At 39.6% G+C, this 16,955-nt stretch overlaps 1 long non-coding RNA gene across 1 annotated transcript; it reads right to left on the reverse strand.

The window, feature by feature from the left end:
- Positions 1-334: 334 nt before the first annotated feature.
- On the reverse strand, positions 335-2,148 carry LOC148188457 (uncharacterized). The gene is made up of 3 exons (XR_015777755.1): positions 1,976-2,148; positions 1,322-1,795; positions 335-1,177 (listed from the first exon to the last, which is right to left on the reverse strand). It is a non-coding gene; the product is annotated as an uncharacterized LOC148188457 (long non-coding RNA).
- Positions 2,149-16,955: the final 14,807 nt, after the last annotated feature.

Genomic DNA, 16,955 nt, shown 5'->3' on the forward strand with positions numbered 1-16,955 from the left:
TATTACTGTTCCCAGCCTGACGTGGTTTGATAATAATGTGTCTTGTCAAGTCTTGTGTTTGTTTGTGAACTTTATCCGTTCACCCTGACCTCCATATGCGCACTTTGTGAACGCTCTACGAAAACTGATATTTGATGGGATGACAACGGTCTTCTATACCTAATTATATATATATGTATATATATATATATATATATATATATATATATATATATATATATATATATTAGCATTAACATACTGACAAAATGAAAATTGAGATCTCTGTCATGTAATCCAAAATAATTTTTTATTTTTGCCTTTCCAGTGATATTTTATTTCAGTATTAACCTGCATCATATCCATGACTACAGTAGTTATGAACCAAACTGTTATGAGCAGACATAAAATGAATGGGATAAAAACACTGAAACTGTGGCTCCAAGTGGAAACTGTTACAAGAGAAATGCAGTTTAAGAGAGTATTTTGAGCATTCCCGTGGAAAGTGGATGACAATCAACCAAGCAAAAGTTCTAGTGGTTACTTGAAAACAGGTATTTGTCCCCTGGCATCAGTGCACCCCTGTGAGGGTGGTGACCCTCTGGATGACATCATCAGCTCTGTTTACTCCACCCAGACACACTGAGACACCGAGCCAGCGTCTTATGATTTATTCACTCTGGAAGCTGTTTTGGAAGTTTTGGGTGAGGAAAACACAGTTAGTGTTGAAGTCAGTGTTATGAGAAGCCCTTCCTCTGTTGGCCACCAGATACTTGCTCCTGTAAAATCTAAATATATTACAATTAATAAAGCCAACTTCTGTGTGATAACAACAGATACTGTAGTGTCTATTTATATCTATTAATCCATCATTTATTTGTGACATGGAATTATACAAGGCAGTGAAATGTGATACCATCAGTTGTGCTGTTATTTAATCTTCCTATATTGTTGGCTGCTGCTTTATAACATTTGTATGTTTCTGGATGGCTGTGATAATCGATGGCTTCTGGTTGTGAAATGACGTAACTATCCACACATCACAAACTTGACAAGATGGTGGCTCCTCCTGCAAAACCAGCAGTGAGTCTACTCTGCAGCCGCCTCTGAATGGTGTGTAGCAGGTCCATAGCAGGAACAGGACAGCAGCTCACATTCCCACAGTCACACCAGTCCTTGTTCACTCTCCCAGAGTCACCTGCTCCATCAGATCAGCAGGTAGAAAGAGTCACATGGTTGAATGGTGCTGTACAGGATTTAGCCAAGTTTCGGCACATCAAAGCAAAATACATTCAATGTCCTATTGGAAACTGACGCGGCACGAAGGTTGTCTGATTTATACCTGTATATCAGCCTGAAGGATGCTGGCTGATTTGGTGCTCATCTTCTCCATCATTTCCACAATGTTTACTGATGTTTTGCTTTGAAAACCTCAACCTAGCCAGCTAGGAGAGGTCAACAGGAGGAAAGTTTACTCACTGGTGAGTTTATTTTCTCATCCTGATGAGTGGCAGTCACACGTCGCCATCATCCAACACCAACCACCAAAAGCAACACCAACACTTGCAAAATACACAGAAGAGCCTAAATTAGTTATATTACAATGATAGAGAGGGAAAAATTACTCACTTTACCACATCATCTAAATACTGAAGGAACAGATTAGTGCAATGGAATGCTAATAACAACATCAAATGTGTGCTCTGAATAACTGAGAATTGACTGAATGTACTTTAATCCATAACACTTACCTTTTTTTCAGTACATGCACCGTCATGCCATCCGCAGAATGTGCCCTCACTTATTAAACAGGGACCTGTAGGTAATAAGAAGTGAAAAGGAACAGTTATACCTCACAATGCAAAAAGTTTTTCTCATCTGAACTCGAATTTTGAAACACAAAGAGTCTTCATTAATGTTCACAAACACTTCCTGTAAGATACTGTACTATCCTTCACAATGACTTTTATAAAAATGTATGCATGAATCCACTTACTCTTGACACATATCTGCAATGACCCCTCGCAGCATCCATAGACTCTCTGGCTCTCCTGCACAAGTGCATCAATGAATACAACACATGCAGTAGGCAATTATGAAGTACTAAGTAAAATGCATGAACAAGAGTTTTCATACTCAACATAACTATTCTTTTATTATCAGTGTGATTTTTTGGTTTTATTATTATTATTTTTTACTACCTAATGCTCTTGTCAGGTAGAGTATTTTTTTTTCCACACAACGTTAAACATAATGTTGATTATGGTGTGTGTGTGTGTGTGAGTGAGTGAGAGAGAGTGTGTGTGTGCGTGCGTGTGTGCAGTCTACATGTAGGCTATGCAAAGCTTAGGTATAAAAAAACCCTCTATATTCAAGCTTAATTTGTAATATTTATATTACCAAGGTAAGAGCCGAGGTCTGAGGTCGGAGTGTGCTGAAGAGTGGAGCAGTGCAGGAGGAGTGGAGGAGTGCAGTGTGTAGGGGAGGGGCGCTGTGTGTGACTGGCCTATCACAGAACATGGACACAGTCAGCTAGCCAATGAGGATTTTCCTTCATCACAAGCACAGATATTGATTCATATTACTCGTATGATACTCGTCCTCGTCAAAAATGCTGTACCAGATACTCGTTTCAACGGAGTATCCGGCTCAACCCTAGAAATATCCCCCACCATTAAAAACAATGAAATGAACATGTCCAAGTAAATTATTAACATTATACACTTGTATGCATTGTTGTATTCTATATCATTAGATGTTTTCAAAATCATAACAGAAAATAACCAGCTGCATACAACTATTCAAAACTCTGCAACTTACATAGCTGTAGCTCCATCCAGATTCTTTGAGTACTTCATAATATGTGATTTAACTTCTTGCACCTATTCTAAATTGACAGAATATTTGTAAGAAAAAAATAATCATGAATAAAACTATTTATACTCTACAGACAAAGTGCCATTTGAAAGAGAAGTGTGAACATACTTCTTGGAGTAACTTTAAATTATTTCTAACTATAATGCAACTCAGCATGTTAACTGTCTGATGTGATTAGTGAAGCAATGGAGTGACACTATAGTAAACATGAGCTTCCTCTGGAATTTTTCATCAGTAAAATGGACAAAACACATAAATATGATTTAATCTTTTTATCATTTCAGGTGGATGATTTTTTTTTTTAAATATAATTGAAATCTCACCTGTCTGCTGTCAAAGGATGCTCATTGTCCATGTAATCTGTAAAATCACACTGTTTCTCCATCTACTTCATGACCTACAAAGATTGGTATTACACACATATACACAATGAGAGTCATTTTTCTGAAGAAAAAAATAGCTATTAAGTGAGTAAATAACATGCTAGAGGTTTCTTACGCTTCAGGGGTTCTACATTATCATTATTTGCATGTCTACAGACTGCATATGAGTGTGGCTGTGTGCACTGAGTTGTGACCATTCATCCCAGCGATTACATTGCTATTCCCGACAGATAACATTAAACAGATTGCGCGGCCACCACCATAATATTAACGTTACCTGGACGATAGTAATACAGGCACAGCAGACATAACTGTTCTCATGTGTACCGGACTGCTTGGAGGAGCCGAGGCTTTTCAGCCATAGATCTATTATAAATCTGGATACAGCTGTGGGGGCGGGGTCTCGTTCATTCCTATGAGAGCTGCTCAGTGGCGCAAGAAGCATTGAGAACTCTTTTTCCGGGTTTAGAAAAGTGTAAAATACCCGGAGCACCGACTCCGACTCACTGGCTTGCTCACACAGATGACCCAAGTGCTTGAAGCGAACAGCACTAGTTTATGAGCATTCCTCTCGTAGTAGCTTAGCTTATTAGCAACAGCCGCTAATCAATGGTATAACGACAGCGGTGCTGTCGGTTTTAATATTTAAGTGATAATAAGATAATGGTATAGCTGTCTCTCTATACACACACATACACACACAAATATACATACAACTTATGAGGGAATCATATCGTAATCACGACCGGAGAAATCATATTAACAGAATCAAAAAGTGTTGTGTCCATAAAAATGTAATAAAAGGTGGTGCCTTGTAACACTGCCCTGTGTATTATTACACAGCTCAACTTCAAGTAAATACTGCGTTCAGTATCGTTTAATAACTGTCACTAGTGATCCCCGCTCCTTCCTGATAACCAGTTGTTTGAATACAGACCGTAGACTGTATTTACAGACCGTAGACTGAATATACGATCTCTGATACAGACACAGTAAGACGTCCATATTACAGGCTTTACAGCCAACAGCGTATGGATGTGTTGGAAAATGGTAAAAATTGTGAATTATGATTAAAAAATATCCATTACTATGGCGGGCACGAAGCCTATGCTGTGTCAGGGACTCCAAGAGTTACATGCGCATGCATGCGGTGGAGTCCTGCAGGTCCGATGCACGTTCATTTTATGTCTGGAGAAATATCTCTATATTCCGAAAATGTATGAAAATGCATTTTACGTCTTTAGGACTTAACGCTTTAAATAATAGTTATTTAAAAATGCGTTCTGAAAAGTCAATATGTCTCAAAAAATCAGGTCACAACATAGGTCACATCACATGATGCTGTAATTCCACTTTCAGCCACTCCTGGGGGCTTGTTTTCAGCCCAGCCTGACATGAGAGGAAGGGGGCCTACACCAGAGCTTCACTCAGCCAAGCTAACTTTAGCTAACAACCAAAATCTCACCAACTAAAATCCTATTAAAATAAGAACTTAGACACAATGACATGGTGAATTAATAGCACGAGTAACGTTTTTTGGTAATGTTGCATTTTTCTATGTTACATTAACATTAGCTATTTTAAAAAAAAGGCTAACATAGACGTCAGCTAAAGTTAACATTAGTTAGGTAGCATAACTTTAGCTGCTGTAACTTTAGTTAACATAAATGTTTACTTAAGCTAACACAAATGTTAGCTAAAGTTAACGTTAGCTACCTAGAAAGCAGGCTGTTTGGTTCAACTCAATTACCGTTAGCCAAAAGCTTTTGATAACATATATAGCAGACCTGGTCTATCATGAACTGTAATGTTACATTAGCCTGTATTTTTGAAGGGACGCCAAATGACTGCAGCTAGCTAACTGTAATTCTGATATTTTTCTAAATGCTAGCCAGTAATTTAACCATTCAGTTCAGTTCATTCAGTTTTCACTCAAGTTACACAACACACTAAATCCTTGATTTTCAAAGTCAGCCGAAAATTATCTTTGAGTCTCCGTGCCTCCTCTTCTGCCAGGTTCTTTTCTGACTCCTCCACCTCCTGGAGGAGCTCCTCTGTTGAAAGCTCCTCATCAGTTTGGAGGCTCCACTCTCCTGTTTGCGTGGCAAGTGCAAGACAGTGACTTTGGTAGAAGATGCAGTGACATGATGTATGCACGTGCTGCCATTATAGTCAATGGGCAGCCCAACCCCCAATCAAATATCCACAGTCATGCATAGTTCAGAGGTGAAAATGTAGCCCCATTGCAAGAGTATGGGTGTGTTTATTTTTGATAGAAAATTAATGTTCTTTTCATATATTGCTGAGTTTTCCTAAGTTCTCTGGTATTAATAAAATAGGCCCTTTTCCCCACCACGAAACCTATGCTTAATAGACAGATAATAATAATAATAATAATAATAATAATAAGAGGAATAATAATAATAATAATAATAATAATAACTTTATTTGTATAGGTACACTAATTGAACTTCACAATTCTGCACAATGACCATCCCATCTCCCAAAATGGTACAAACATGTATCTTTTCTCAGTTTGGAACTTATTTTTACCCTTTCAACCTAGAAAAGGTACATGATAGTACCTTATGGATCAACCATGACCGTTTGACAGAACATAAACAGCAGCTGTACCTTAAGGAACATGAATGTACCCCAACGGTACCCTTTTTTCTGACAGTGCAGCCTGTTCTGGTTGGACGTGGAAGGTGGATTTTGGTGTCACAATCGTATGCTGAAAGCACGGACGGAGCAGACGTATTTCACGAGCTCAGAGTGGGAACAGGCGGGCCTCTCAGCTTTTTACACTCAGTTGCATTAAGTGTTTTTTTCATTGTGAATGCTGTCATAATGTTGGCCATGTACAGTGTTCAGGTATTCATGTTGTTGTTTAGTCTGATATGTAGCACAGCACTTACTGACCTCTGAGTAACCTGCATGTTTGCACTGCAGCACCGTTCCCATGCAGAAAATACAGTTACTGTGACAATAGAGACACATTTGTGACAAAGCTTTTCATTTCTTTATGTCTCTCTGTCTCTCCAGGATGGCTGTAGGCTTTTACAGATGGATTAACCCTTTGTTCCTCTTTTCTCTCTGGGGGCTGATCCTCAGCTCTGCTTTGTTTGTGTTTTTGGATGACATGAGATCATCTGGAATCAACGCTGTGCACACCGCCTCTTCTTTCTCTGGTTAAATCCATTTGTATTTTCTTTTCTGTGTTCCTCCTGTGTCCTCTCTTGACCTTTTCAAAGGAAAGTGGGCAGTCCATTCCTGCAGATTGTCTGTTGTTAGGGTTGAAGATTAGAGCTCTCTCAACAGAAGCATGCATAGATCAGCTCATTGTCTCTGTTTGGGTGAAAACCTCCCACCTTCCACATGCTTTGGCTGCCTAACTGTTAAAGAAAATCATGCCAGCAGGTCATGATGTCCTCTCAATCCTCTGAGGAGTGTTTGGATAATCTAATCCTGCAGGTGCATCTATGTCAAGTGGCCATGCAGTGTTCCTTCACTTAATAGCATCATGCAGCCGAAAGTTCTGCAGGATAAACAGCTTCTGAAAAATCCTGAATGAGTTCAAGGGGAACCAGTAGGATTCTGTATTTTCATCTGCTGAAGTGTGCAGCCAGGATGCAGCATTCAAGCACGAGTGTTTTCAGCGAGTAGCTGCAGCACAAGCAGGAACTGTGCTGTAATCTCATCTGCGCTCTGTGTGAAACTGTGTGTGTGAGAGAAAACAGAGCTATTTTAGTGTTTGTGCACCATGCGGGAAAGTTATTTTGATATTGACTGTGTAAGAGTGTGTGTGATTAGATGGTTTGTGTAAAGTGTGTGTTGTTGCACTGTGTGAGGCTGTGCATGAGAGGAGGCCAAAGAAGTGTTCACCTTCATGTGTGTGAGCGTAAGAAAGAATTAATAAAGTATGTGTTGCGATTGTGTATGTATCTGAACTTGTTTCTTTCTGAGAGTGGGAATGTATGTGTGTTTGTGTGTGTGTGTACATGTGTGTGTGGTTCAGATCCAGCCTTTCCTCAGGGCCTGCCTGGCATTGTGCTGCTTCCTGTGGCGGCAGACGTTATCAGTGTGGGATCAACAAAAGGACAAAGGGGCTCCGGACACACACACACACACACACACACACACACACACACACACACAAGCTTGCCTGCTTTTTCCCAGGCCTCTTGGAGCCACTGATGGTTTCCTGTCTGTCTGTACAACAAATCTCTATCTATCTATCTATCTATCTATCTATCTATCTATCTATCTATCTATCCATCCATCTGCAATTCAAATAATTTCAGTTATGGATTTATATATAACAAAATTTTGTTTTTAGACGTACATAATACTTAGATTCTTCCTCCTCTTCCCTAAAACTTCTGCACTTCTCTTCTCCTCCCCTTTTCCCTCCCTTAGCCCTTTACCAACTTTACTCATACTTCTTATCACCCCTTCCCCCCTATTACCCCCTCCATCTTGCTCTGGGTCACATGTCTGGTGTGTGCGGCTGTGGGGTGGTGGTGTCGGGTAAATGTTAGTGTTGGTGCCTCATTGACCCGTCAGACCACATTTAGTCAGATCGCAATCAGCCTGAGAATCACACAGTGACATAAAGGGACAAAAGCAACACAGATACCACAACACGTTCACTCTCCACACCATTTATTCATCTGCCCGTTATCTCCCATCATTTAACTTTGCTGCTCTTCTTTCCTGCTCTCACTCTTTTTCCCATCATCTGTCTCTTTATCGATCTGCTTGTCCTCCTCCTCCCTCGTTACCCTGTCATCTGAAGCTGTCACTCACAATTTCGGCTCATCACATCTGCCCACTCAGCTTTGAATGAGGAGGCTCAGTGAACTCTGAGGTCTACACACTCCCTCTGAGCACATGTGACACTGTGGACATACTTAGTTTACATCCACACTGAGCCACCTGAATGTGTTTAATAGCTTTTCCATAGACACTAATAGTGGCCAAATATTATCTTCTTCTTAGGACCCTGCATCTGCGTCAGTTTTCTTGTGCTGAAGCCTTTCGCAAACATTTAAACATTTGAAATGTGAGCAATTTGGTTTGATTGAAAAATACAGTCAGCAACTTGGTATGAAATGTTCTGAAAACAGCAAAAAATTAGCAAAAGGTCACAAGAAAATTATCTGAACATGAGCTTAAAAGAGAGAGAGAATCATTGAAAAATACCAAATAACATGGGAAAAATATCAAGAAAACCTTAATTATATATTCAAAATTAGGTTACCGAAAAAATTCATTGCTGTTTGTATTTTTTTTTTTTAGCACATATTTTTGTTCAGTTTTGTTCTTTTACATTTCAATTTTTTTCTAATTTCAGGTACATTTCTCGTAATTTTTAACAAATTTCAAAGGGTTGAACACCTGTGTGCTGGAGACATCATCTGGTCAGGAACCAGCGATCAAAGGTAACAAAGGACATTTACTCACTGTACTTAAGTGCAACACATTGTTACAGATTAAACCAGTGGTTTGGATTTATTACCCTGTATCATACAGCAGTGTGCAGCTGGGGCACTTTGTCATGTTTCAAATGTCTGAGTTGTCAACAGTTCAACCTTAGACACACTTCCCCTTTAAACAGTTCAAATGGTTTCATTCCAACATAAAACCAGCTAAATAAAGATCAACAGTTTGAGGCCCAATGTGGTCCAATTTTCAAATATTTAATAACGTACCAAATGTAGGGTAATAACAGACCAGGTGTCACACTGTGCGTACTAAGAAATTACATATATAACACCCACGCACTGACAGGTTGTAATTTTCTGTGTTATTTTGTTTTTCCCCAAAGAGTACATCAGTGGTATTGCTGCTGAGGGGTGACTTGTTTGATTATGTACAGAGCAGACAGCACACTAAATCTGCTGCCTTTAATGCAATATAGCAGGAAATGTGCTCATTAACATTATAGGTGACATTAGATTTTACTGTTGTTGATAGTGTGTGTGTATGTGTTGAGTATGTTTTGTAAATCTGAAACTCCAACCTTTATAGAATCTACAGATCACATTTTTTGAACTGCTGATTTACAGTAAATGCCATGCCTGAATAATACAGGAGTGAGGTTTTTGTACGAAAACACTAAGCGGGTTTCCATTACAGATTTGTGCAAAAATTAAGTGATATTTTGGAAATTTCAATAAAACACAATAACGAAAGGACAGCGTTTCCACTGATTGATGTTCTGTGATTTCTCTTCTGGTGATAACATTTCAAGAAGCATGGTCATGGATGTTTAAAACATTAGCAGCTTTATTTCTATTGCAGCCACCGCACTAGCCGTCATTATTTCCAATCCAAGGCCACATAGGCGTGTTATGGAGCCATAATGGAAAGGCAAGCCCCCTTGTACGTGGGAGCGGCCACATATGAGGGATTTCTGGGAGGTGATAGTCCACGATTTCACAGAGGAATTGTGGATTCAAAACTTCCGGATGATCCGCTCAACTTTTGAAGAGTTATGTGATGCAGTAACAGCTCTTGTAGCTCCTGCTGCATTGTGAGGGAGCCAGTTCCTACTGACAAGCACATAGCTATAACATCATGTGACCTAGAAAAGACAAAAAAAAATTCATTTGCAGTTTTGCAAAATATGGGTTTTTTGAATCTCCTGAAATACCACCTTATGTAAGCATAAAAAAACTTTTTTTGCAATACATGGGAGTTTTTTACAAAATTGATAATTCCATTAGGCAAATTTTATATTTGCAGTTTCAGTTTGCGCAGTTTGAGGGTTACTGAAAGCCCACTTAATGTATTAATGTTTCACATCATTCATTGAGAGTAAGAAGAGTGAAGAAGCTTTCCTCTCTTCATCCTCCTTTTCAAACAGACTCCATTGTTCTTCTCATTATTCTGCTTTCATTTTGTCTCCAATTGTCTCTTTTCTGTCTCCTTTCTTCTTCTCCACTGTGGGGGTCTGCACGCTTTAACAGTTAGTTTAACCCATTATTTCTTTTTGTTTTCTCTCTTTCACTGATCCCACTTGCTCCTTGTTTGCATTTTATCCTCAAATAGAAATGACGTGGGATAATCTCAGATAAGTACAGTTACTCAGAGCTTCTCTGCCAATGTCTTGACCTTGAAGAGCTGCTCACTACAATCTGTGGGGTGTATTTCTTTCAGTCATTGACCTTCATCAGGCATACAGGGCAAACAGAAAGTGTGTCACCCACACAAACACTCAAGAAAATAGGATGAATGATTTACAAACACAGAATAGAACCAGGCAACATATAATAGGTTGCAGCAATTGCAGTACACAATAAACCTCAAAACATTTACACAAGTTTAAAAAGAAAATTATCATTTCAGTTTCCCTTATTGTATTCAAAACAGTTTTAGTCGATTTCAACTGACAACAACAACAAAATTTATTAAAATTATCAGCCTCCCAAAATCAGCTGTATTTCAGTTCTTTTGAAATGGGATTCCACACGTTTTCACCAGAACACATTACACATGTCCCTCAATGTCTGCACTGGCTCCCCATCAAAACTAGACATGACTGTGAAACTCTGCTCCTTGTACACAAAGCTGTAAATAGCTCTGCAATGCAATATATAAAAAAATTCTTATTACAAATATGCAAAATCCCTAAGGTCCACAGGCAGAAGTCTTTTTAACCGTATGTTGAACTAACCAAGCAGCAGCCTCCGAGGCTGAAAAATGGAGCAAATGCGGAAATGTTAAAAGCTGCAGTTCCTTTAATGTCCACTTGAGGCTGGTCCCCAAAATGAGTCCATCCCCATAGACTCCCATGTTCAAAAGCCCAACTTAACAGCAGAAATAAACATGTTTACAGCCTGGTACAAAAAAACCTTTTGATCTTTACACTGTAGCAAGTCACTTTAAAAATGCAGACAAATTCTAACAATAATGTATGTTTTTTTTTTAAAAAATACAACACTGTAAATCTTGATGCTTTTTGGAGCCAAAATAGTTAGCATAACATGTGGTCGCTTTCTGATTTTATGGTATTATGCAGCATTTTTCCTTTAACCAAAAATAGGCTTAATAGAGGGACAGAAGCTACCATGCAGGCTAGCTACAGTATTATACTGAAAACCTCACATTCTGCTGTAGTTTACTGTCACAAATTAAACGGTAATATACTGCTGAAGTAAACACAATAGTAACAACATGTAATAGCAGTATTATGCAAGCAAGTACACGCAATCCAAGGTCACATAGACGTGTTATGGAGCCATAATAAAAAGGCAAGCCTCTTACATGTGGGAGCAGCCGCGTATGAAGGATTTCTGGGAAGTGATAGTCCACAATTTCACAGAGGAATTGTGGATTCAAAACTTCTGGGTGATTCACTCAACTTTTGAAGAGTTATGTGATGTAACACCTCTTGTAGCTCCTGCTGCATCATGAGGGAGCCAGCTACTGACAAACACATAGCCATAGCATCATGTGACCTCGAAAAGACAAAAAAAGTGTTTCCATTGCAGTTTTGCGATATATGGCTTTTTGTATTCCCCAAAATACCACCTCATGGGAGCATAAAAACATTTTTTTGTGATAAATGGAAGTTTCTTCTGACTGACATGTTTCCATTAGGTGTATTTTATATTTGCAGTTTCAATTTGCACAGTTAGAAGGTTACTGGAAACCCGCCTTGTGAGTCAGATCCATCTCTCACTCCTCCACAGCGCCAACCAGGATGGCAACGGCCATAACGCTGAACTTGAGGCTTTAAAATGGGAGTCCACACACCAAAGGCTAGCATCACAGTAGCTATTGTCTATTGTTCATAGTCTGTGGTACCAAATGTAAAGCAAGAGAGGCTGCCTTCTGCCTTTATGACCCTAGTAATTGGAGCACCTGAGAGAGGCTACCACACTCAACACTTTGTAAAGCAGGTTAAAACATTTCTATTCAAAACAGTCTAACTTCTTCACGTGTGTATTTGTGTGGTGTGTGTGTGTGTGTCTTGTATATTTTGGCATTTGTATATTTGGCACAGATTTTTTAATGCATTTGCTTTATTATTATGTCCTTTCTATATAAATCACATTGTTTATAAAATATGCTACTGTATATAAATAAAGCTGACTTGACTAAAATTGATAGAAACTGAATCCATACACAGCAACTTTTAGAAGCACTTTTACTCTGCTCATATGAAACACTCCAAACACAGCTATGGACAAATGCACCACTTGTGTTAAACTCTTGTATTTAGCACAATGGCAGTTATGAACATAAATAGACAGTGGGGAATTGTTTTGTGCTACAGGAGTGTTTAAAAAACTTTCTATGGATGTTTCATTATTGTTTTTGCCATGATACTGAGCTCTCTTCCAAGCTCTCAAGCGGTGAGTGTTTGATGGTAAAAGCATGGGATTTTGGTGGAGTATTAATGTTAAGTAAATGAGGTTACTGCAAAAAGCTGTCAGAAGCCAAAGGCCTCATTTATTGACTGTGTTTTGGCACTCTAACTCAATATTATTGTCAACCAAATCAGCAAAGCAGATAAGATTGTCAACTATACAAGTAGTTTTGACTGAGCAATCTGATTGGTCATCAAGACATTTAGAATGTGCTCACATTTGCAAAGCTACACACCTTTCTCAGCACTGATTAATATTACGCTGCCACTTCCTCAGCACTGCACTGACAAGGAGCATTTCAGGACTGTATAACAATGTAAAGATATTACTAAATTAAAATATTTCACAGCATCAATGCATTACAACTTAAAAAATGAAAAGTAACAGCCAATACACAAACACAAAGATGACAATAACCAGCATAAACCACCATGTTCTGAACAGACACATTATAGAGACTGACAAAAAGTGACATTTGCATTTGGGAACATAAAACACTGCAAACTAAACTCAGTCCAGCACTAGGCATAATGGGAAATACAGGCTGAGTGATTGGGACTGGAGTGAAAATATTGTTTTTGAAAGGCTAAATGCCATCAAATATTGATTGAAGCAGAACATTCCATCAGATAATAACATGTGAGTTTTGGAAGTGATGATACCTATGTTTTCATTTATTTTTGACTTTTGGACTTTACCATGCTCTTGAGTCACTGGAAATGTTTCTGCGTTCTCCATCAGCGGAAGTAGTAATTTAATCTGTAAATGGAAAAATCTCTTTTTTTCGGGAGATATCATGTGATAACAAGACTGAGCAAGATAAGCATTTCTGTGATTATATTGGTTTTATTTATTTATTTTAGAAAGCTCACCATCTCTAGAACGCATAAGCACAAGTTGGCCAGCCCAACAAGGACTAGAAAATGCGCCTGTTGCTGGGTCGTTACTAAGGTTCCACCTACTGGCTGGACTGTTTTGATATAATGGCTTCAAATCCCTGTCAGTAAGGGCTGTTCCACAGCAAGCTGAAGCAGTGGGTTTTATTGCCAAGTTCATTTTCACATACAATAAATTTGGCTTGGTGTTTTGGTGAAAAACAATCAACATAAAGGAAGAATAAAAATAGTATATTTAAATAGAATAAGACAGATAAAACATATAAAGGCGATACAAAAATATGAAATGAAAAATAGGATATAAAAGAACACAAAATGCATGTACAAAAGGTACAATGGAAGGATTTTAGAGTTGTGCAGAAGTACAGCTTACATTTTAACTGATGTTGATTTTTTGGGTGGCTTCAAACTAATCAGTGAAGGCAGGGTTTGCTCAGAGCTTCTTGATAATATGTACTTGATGTGACAGTTTTCTACCCTGAAGTTACTGTACATTAACAGCTGTGATTGTGATGTGGTCTCTATCATAGGCTGTATAAATAATATAGGTTTAGTTGAGATGCAAAGAGATGCAGCTAGATCAGTGGTTCTTAACCTGGGTTCGATCGAACCCTAGGGGTTCGGTGAGTCGGTCTCAGGGGTTCGGCGGAGCCTCCGCCGCAGAGGTCAAGACACACCCGACTCATCGTGTCAATTCGAGATGACACGCCCCGCTTGGCCATCACTGGCTGCAGATGATCACGTTACATTGCTTGGCCAATCAGTGCTGCGGGGAATTTAGTGCGCTCAGTAGTCAACGTGTTACTGTCGTGGTAGTACGTTGTGTGATTTCTTTCTTAATATTTTAATCCATACTAACTATGTCGAGCAAAAAAAGAAAGTGGTCAGACGAATATGTACAACATGGATTAACATGTATCACGGAACGTGATGGGAGTCAGCGTCCTATCTGCATGATTTGCAATGCCAAGTTGAGCAACTCTAGTCTCGCACCGGCAAAACTAAAGGAACACTTCTTGAAGCTACATGGAGATGGGGAATACAAGAACACAACGCTTGCTGAATTCAAGGTGAAGAGAGCCAGATTCAATGAAAAGGCCACTCTGCCTGCTCTTGGATTTGTACCCATTAACAAACCGATCCTCACAGCATCGTACAAAGTTGCTTACCTGATCGCAAAGCAGGGCAAGCCACACATCATTGGTGAAACACTCATAAAACCAGCTGCGTTAAAGATGGCAAATCTGATACTCGGAACAGTGGCCGAAGGTAAATTATCCCAAATTCCTCTTTCAAATGACACCATCAGCGACAGAATAGAGGACATGAGTAAAGACATCTTGGCTCAAGTAGTCGCAGATCTGATTTCAAGCCCGGCAAAATTCAGCCTTCAACTTGACGAGACCACAGACGTTTCTAATCTAAGCCAGCTTGCTGTTTTTGTGCGCTATGTGAAAGACAACATGATAAAAGAAGATTTTTTATTTTGTAAGCCTCTTACAACAACAACTAAGGCAGCTGATGTGAAGAAGTTTGTGGATGACTTCTTCAGAGACAACAATCTTTTATGGGATATGGTTTCTGCAGTTTGTACGGACGGAGCTCCAGTCATGCTGGGAAGAAAGTCTGGTTTTGGTGCGCTCGTAAAAGCCGACACACCACACTCATTGTTACGCATTGTATTCTGCACAGGCATGCGTTGGCGACAAAAACCTTGCCTCCAAAAATGGCAGAAGTATTAAAAACTGTAGTGGAATGTGTGAACTATGTGCGAAATAGTGCTCTGAGGCACCGCATCTTCAGTGAGCTGTGTAAAGAAATGGGCTCTAAATTCGAGGTACTTCTGTACCATTCTAATGTTCGGTGGTTATCCCGGGGACAGGTTCTGAATCGTGTTTTTGCCATGCGTGTGGAATTAGCCCTGTTTTTGCAAGAGCACCAACGCTGTCATGCAGATTGCTTCAAAAATTCTGAGTTCATTCTCATTTTAGTGTACATGGCTGATATATTCGCTGCTCTCAATCATCTCAATCAGCAGATGCAGGGTGGTGGAGTCCACATCATGGAAGTGGAAGAAAACCTGAACGCTTTTCAAAAAAAGCTACCGTTATGGAAACGACAAACAGAGAACAATAACTTCGCAAACTTTCCCCTTCTGGACGACTGTGTAAGTAAGATCGAAGATGTGTCTGGAATCGGAGACATTTCTGTACCCATGGAACTGAAGCAAGCAATTGCCACGCACTTAGATGAGCTTGCAAAGTCTCTCGACGGATACTTCCCTACAAGAGAGTCATATCCAGCATGGGTGAGACAGCCGTTCATGTTTGCTGTTGAGACAGCAGATGTCAATGATGAATACCTCGACGAAATCATTGAAATTCAGCAGAGCCAGGTTCAACAGCAACTCTTCAGAACAACAACGCTCTCAATGTTTTGGTGTCGACAAATGGAAAAGTATCCAGTTATTGCTAAGAAAGCCCTGGATTTTTTTATACCATTTGTTACAACATATCTTTGTGAGCAATCCTTTTCGAGGATGCTGGACATAAAAACGAAGAAAAGGAACAGACTTTGCTGTGAAAATGATATGAGAGTGGCACTTGCCAAGGTGAAGCCACGCATATCTGAACTGGTCTCTAAAAGGCAACAGCAGAAGTCACACTGATTTGCAGGTATGTAATTTGTTGTGAGTTCATGCACTGTGTTGGTTTTGTTCTTTGAACAAGGTGATGTTCATGCACGGTTCATTTTGTGCATCAGTAAAAAAACATATACCCATGTCTTGAATTTGAAAAAAATCATATTTTATTTTTCACTAAAGAAGGGTTCGGTGAATGCGCATATGAAACTGGTGGGGTTCGGTACCTCCAACAAGGTTAAGAACCACTGAGCTAGATGAAAGAGAGCAATCTCCAGCTGCCGTGGAGGAGTCGGACATACTTCATCAATAAATGGATTCTACCCCGCTGCTTGTATACTGGGACAAGAAAACTAGTCCAATTAAAAGCCCAATTGAACTATAACCAATGCTCAATTAAACTGTGCATGGAAACATTGACAGTTATCTTCACCTGGAATCGCTCCACCCTTCCTCGGAGCTACGTTGCTCCGCAGCTTCCCTCTGTTAGCCGCGCTGCTGTGCGTCCCACATGACCTCTTTAGGCCTCGGGGTGAAAAGATGCAGGGGGTGAGGGGAGAGGTCTGTGACCCAAGAGCATGCACAACCCACACCCCACTCCCACACACACCTCGGCTGTCCAGCTTTTTCTTGCTTATGTTGCTGTGATGGAGAACATGGAGGAAGGGCGGGGGAGGGGAGTCGCTCAAGCTAAATCTCTTCATCTCTCTTTGTTTTGCAATTACGAGTGAAAAGGGGAGCCAAAGAAAATAAGGCCCCCTTGTTATTGCACGTTAATTTTATTATTGTACTTTATTGT

Source organism: Plectropomus leopardus, chromosome 10, assembly GCF_026936395.1.
Source record: "Plectropomus leopardus strain MGB_pleo_1.0 chromosome 10, ASM2693639v1, whole genome shotgun sequence".
NCBI lineage: Eukaryota > Metazoa > Chordata > Actinopteri > Perciformes > Serranidae > Plectropomus > Plectropomus leopardus.